At 59.7% G+C, this 5,370-nt stretch overlaps 1 pseudogene across 1 annotated transcript; it reads right to left on the bottom strand.

Annotated features, from left to right (window-relative positions):
- Window positions 1-306: 306 nt before the first annotated feature.
- On the bottom strand, window positions 307-932 carry LOC309964931 (glutathione S-transferase Mu 1-like; annotated as a pseudogene). The gene has a single exon. The product of its transcript is annotated as a glutathione S-transferase Mu 1-like (transcript).
- Window positions 933-5,370: the final 4,438 nt, after the last annotated feature.

Here is a 5,370-nt window from a genome sequence, read left to right as displayed (position 1 = left end):
GAGCGCTATGGGCCAGGGGTCTGGCTGGGCTCCCCATAGCAGAAGCCACCATGGAAGGGAAGGGTCGTCTGGTTGTCTTTAGTGCAGGAGGGACAATGTGGGGTGGGGAGGAACTTTGCTGAAGAAAAGTGGGGACGGAAGCTTTAAAGGATAGATGAAAAGGGAGTTGGGAGGGAGATAAGGGGGCCGAGAAGGCATCTAGAGTGAACCGAAGGAGGAAGAAAAAGACAGATGGTTCTGGGTGCACGAGATCCAGCTGTTTTCCAGGGCACCAGCTCCCCACTCCCATCTCCTGGTTCCAGGACACTACTTGTTGCCCCACATAGAGCAATCTTTAGAAACAGAGGGCCTGGAGGCAAGTGAGTGGACTTCATGTAGGCAGAGATCTTCTTCAGGCCCTCAAAATGGGAAATGAAGTCTTTCAGGTTTGGGAATTCATGCAGGCGCTCGGGCTCACGTATGCAGTGCACGTCGGGATGTTATAGCCAGGACGTCCACATAGGTGAGCTTGCCCCCTGCAAACCAAGGCCTCTTCCCCAGAAAATCTGAGAAGAGCCTCATCTTTCCAGGGGTCTCCTTCAAGCACGCAGGCTTCGGTTTCTCACAGTCAGAGCTGTAGCAGGTCCTGGCCACGTACAAGCGGACATCCAAAACCTGGTTCTCCTACATCCACGCGAATCTTCTCTCGCTCTGTCTCGCCGCAGGTCGTGCTTGCGAAGGGCGGCGTTGCTCTGGGTGAGCTCGTGAGCCGCGTCAGTCAAGTGGGGCAGATTGGGGACGTCCAGGCCCAGCTTGGATTTCTCACTCAGCCGCTGGCTCCTGTCATAGTCGGGAGCATCCCCCATCGTGTACGTCCTCTCCACATCGTTCGAGTCTGTGTACTCTGGGAGCGGGCGGGCGGCGTGCACCAGCCCGCGGATGTCCCAGTAACCCAGGATCGTGGGCCTGGTGCTGGTTTCTGTGCTCCGAGTGGAGATGCTTCACAGGAGCTGGGCTGGAACTTTATTGTTGAATCTTCACTCGAACCCTTTAAGGTTGGTAGTGCTACCCGTGTTAGGGAGTGAGCTCAGAGAGGTTGGCGATTTGACCCAGAACAGCAGGACTTCAGCCCAGATTTAACTGGCTCCAAGTCTGTCAGGTTTCTCTTCTATTCTCTGACCTCCCACAAGCACGGGCTGCTCCTCGGGCCTGTGGACGCCAGGGAGCCCCGATTCAGCCTCTTAGCTGGGAGCCTACATAGCCTCCTTCCTCCTCAGGCCCCATCACTACACGGCAGATGGGCATCCTTCATCCTCCAGCTACTTCTATTTCTCTTTCCATTCTTCTTTCCCTCCTGGCTCCATCCAAGCAGGAGACCAGGAGGTACAGCCAACAGGCAGAAGCCAGAGCAAGGCTCTCACCCCATCCCCCGCTCCGACCACAGCAGAGGAGACTGGGGTCCTCACCAAGCCTGAGTACAAAGGAGGGTCATCGGGGAGATGGGGTCTCTGCCCCAAGCTGCAGGCTGTGCATCTCCAAACTTTCCTCCATATCTCTGCTTCCTTGGGAAGCCTTCACATCTGCAGGCCACGGCAGGATCTCAGGGTGTCCTCAGTACCCCTCTCTCTGGGATGGACGCCTTCTGACCAAGCTCAGCCTGTCTCTGGAGTCATGTCCCCTTTTGGAATTGTTTCTCAGGGGGCAGCTTGCAATCCTGCGAAGCGCTCGATTGGGGGTCAGAAGATCTTTGCGCTGTTCCCACTTCTGCCACCAACAAGCTGGGTGATCTTGAGCGTCTGGGCCTCGGCTTCCTCTCCTGTAGTCTCTGGACTAGCTGGCCCATCCTAACACCCTGCACTGTCCTCCAGGCTCTGCAGTTCCTCGGCCCCCTCCCGACCCAGCGATGCCTCCACCCCCAGCAGCCAGGTGCCCCTGTCCTGTGCCAACCTGCCAAAATGCAAAGTGTGCAAAGTGAGCAAGGCATTTGGTTTGTTGGTGCTATGATTCCTTTTGAGGCAGGAAGTCGAATTTAAATTGTGCCCCAATCAGCACAAGAGCCGGGAAGCTCGGGCCTTCCACACAACGGATTATATAGAACAGCTCAGCTCTTCTTCCCTTTATTTCCCTCTCTTTGCTCCTGCTCTTTCCCAGTCACTCAGTCAAGTAACCTGTATTAAGTGGATGTGTCCGCGAGGCTGGGTGCAGACGTGTGATCCAAGCCGACAAGGGCTGTCGGGAGGACTTGTGGTTCCCCAAGAATACGGCACAGACCGCGGAAGGACAAAGAGTTCCTCAGTGCCTCTGCTGTTTCCCGCACCAATGGTATTTGTCGATTTTGTAGTGAGATCATGTTTTCTGTGCCCGCCTCCTGCCTTCTCATCCAGGCAGGAGATCAGGCTGCTCTCTTGCCGGGGCCTCACCTCCAACCTGGATGGGCTGACCTAGTTCCCGCATCTCTGGCACCAAAGACGAGGGTCTGAAGATGTTGATGTGCTAGCCGTGCCCATCCAGGCAGATGACGGGACGCTGATGGAGCTGGTGTAGGCAGTGAGGTCGCTGGCCTCTCCGGAGGCCCCGGGCATCCGTGCTCCTCGCTGAGCCTCCCCGAGGGCAGGGGATGCCCGTCTTCCCCGTGCAGTGCTGGCGCCTCGGCACTCCACGCCTGCTTCTCTAGAGCTCTGTGCAGGCACCCAGTGCTCGCACCCCTGCTTCTTCATTTCATCTTCTCGGCAACGCGGCGATGCAGGACTATTACTGCTGCTTCCTCACAGATAAGGACCTGACCTCAGAGAGGCTCATGAGAGCCCCAGACCTCACAGCTGGACCGGCCGGGCCGAGCTGGGCTCACTGAGCTCTCACGGCACCAGCTGCGCCCTCGGGAATCTCCCTGGGGAATCCGAGGGGCCCCAGCTCACTGCTCTCCTAAAACTGACGCCACCTGCAGCCCCAGGGCAGGGGGCCCAGAGACCCCGAGCCCAAGCTCTCCATCCACCGCCTCACACTGCACAGGAGGCCAGGGCTCGGGACACGAGAGCAGGGGGCGTCAGCAAGGAAGGCAGCACTCATGAAAGGGAGCCACAGGGCATGGCTGCCCTTCCCCACCTGAGGACCACACCGACGGAACCTCCTCGGTGGGATAGAGTGTTTGAAACAGAGTGGGTGTTGAAGGGTTTGTTAGATTTGTTTTTCTTTTCCAGACAGAAATAAAAGAATGTTTAAGAAAATATTAGGACATTGGCCCAGGAGTCCCATGTAAAACCGAGGTAGGTGTCTCGGGGCGGAAGCGTCCCCTTTGGGTATCGGAGGCTGGCTGTGTGGGCGGGAGGGGCTGGCGGGAGCCTTCCCTGGAGAAGAGGAGGTCTGCCTGCACCGCAGCTGCCGGAGGCCCCACGACCAGCCTCGAGGCGAGTCTGTGTGGCCAGGTGCCCGTCTGCTGGGTGCCGGGGCTCATAAGGAAGGGGTGCACGGGGCCCACCCTGGGAGTTTAGACCAGAGTCAGGAGCTGTGGAGGAGGGATGCGGTCCCCTCCGACAGCCCACGGGCTTCATAAAGGAGGGTCGCTCCAGCCACCTTGAGGCTGCACTGACCACGTTGTCACTGAGAGACAAAGGCTGGGCAGCTTACGAGGAGGTGGTCAGGGGGCAAAGAGATGTGAGGAATGGGAAAGACGGAAGAGAAAGGGAGCAGAGGTGGGGGCTGGACCCCGAGGATGGGGGAAGACGGGCAGGTGCCGTGAAGGTTAGGCAGAGAAAGAAGAATAAAGCAGAGAAGGAATCCCAGGGCCAGAAGATAAAAAGGCAGAGAGAGGAGCCGGCAACCAGGGGGGCCGCGGGACCGTGAGCCCCCCCCCACCTCCCAGGCTTGTGGCCCCTCCGGGCCTGCTCCCCCCTCCTCCCTGTTGTCCCCTCCCCCGGGGGGTGCTGGGGGGCAGTGTCTCAGGCCCTCCTCCCTCAACTGCCACTTTTCTCTGTCCCTCAACTGCCACGGCCAAGGGCTGGCATCCCAAGCCCAGCTGTTTGTCCAGCGCTGCAGGTGCTGGTGGAGCAAGTCCCGGCCCGAAGCCACAGTTCCTTCGTTTCTGAACCTCCCACACGAGTTGTAAGGGGGGTGCAATAGGGCAGGTGTAAAAGGATTGTCAGTCACCAAAGGGTCAGGTGCTTGGAGCCTACGTTAATTTCTAGGACTGAGCTCCTCAAATCCCTTCCACGGGAACCTGTCCCCGAGGTGTGGGGCTTCCTGCCCCCTGACCTCACTGTCTTGCTGGTCCTCGCCCTGCAGCGCAGGCCTCACACTGGAGGAGGCACCGAGAGGGTAGGCGGCCTCACCGACACTTGCCAGGCAGTTAATCCAGGCTGGGGTCGGAGACAGGGACGCAGAATTATGGGGTGAGAAGTTTTATTCTTTATTCCTGAAGCAGATCCAGGCTGTTAGCACTGAGAATAGTCTAGGTGGATTTTCAAGGAGCTGCTGAATATGTATGATGGAGAGAATCTGAACACGGGAGAAACAGCAGAGACGCGAGAAGAAACTGGATGGATGGAGGCCGAGGGGAGGAAGGTGGGACTGTGGCACGGATGGACGTGGCCGGACAGGGATGGGGGGAGAGGCAGGAAAAAGGAGGCTCAGGAGAAAGGAAAGGGAAGAGGAATAGAGGCCAAGGGAGCGGGCCAGCAGCCGGCGGAGCGGCCAGACGGAGCAGCACACGGCAAGGCCTGGCCGCCAAGCCCCGCGGCTTCCGAGGGAAGCAGATGCTTCCAGGGAGCATGCGGAGGATCCTTGTTGACTCGGGCCAGCGCAGCCCGGAGGAGCGACCCAGTCCCTGCCCTGCGAGGTTCCGTTCCCTCCTCTCCATCCTCCTTCAGGCTCCGCCAGCCCCTCGTGGGTCCTGGTGGAGCCAGAAGCCACCACATCTCACCCGGGAGATGTGCTCTGGGGGTGAGTGTGTGCAATGTGTGTGCGGGTGTGCAAGCAGGCAGGAGGCCAGGGGAGGGGCAATGACTCGGGGGCAATGGGCCGGGGCGGGCCCGACCTGCCGGCCGAGGGGAGGCCAGCCTGTCCCGTCATGCCCACCGGGAGCACCTGCAGCTTCTCGCTGCCACCGACTTTCCTTTCACCCAGACCACCAGACTGCCACGGCCCCGCCCAGCAGGAAGGGCTGGGGTCCACCCCAGGTTCTGGGGCTTCCCTGTCCTCATTCTCTCCTGCTGCTACTCACGGTCACTTTCCTCCCCCTGCTTTGGGACGAGGGCAGCATCTACATGGTGTCCCACCCACACCCCGGCCCCTCCGCAACCCAGCAAAGCCCTTGATGGGAAGGACGCTCAGAATGACCGGGGAGGGCGGGGTTCCCACAGGCCCCAGCCCCCTCCTCAGTCCAGGCCCCTCCCACGC

This window comes from Leucopleurus acutus (genome assembly GCF_964270905.1).
Source record: "Leucopleurus acutus genome assembly, chromosome: 8".
Lineage (NCBI taxonomy): Eukaryota > Metazoa > Chordata > Mammalia > Artiodactyla > Delphinidae > Leucopleurus > Leucopleurus acutus.
The sequence above is the reverse complement of the archived record's forward strand: the minus strand, read 5'-3'. Positions and strand labels throughout refer to the sequence as shown.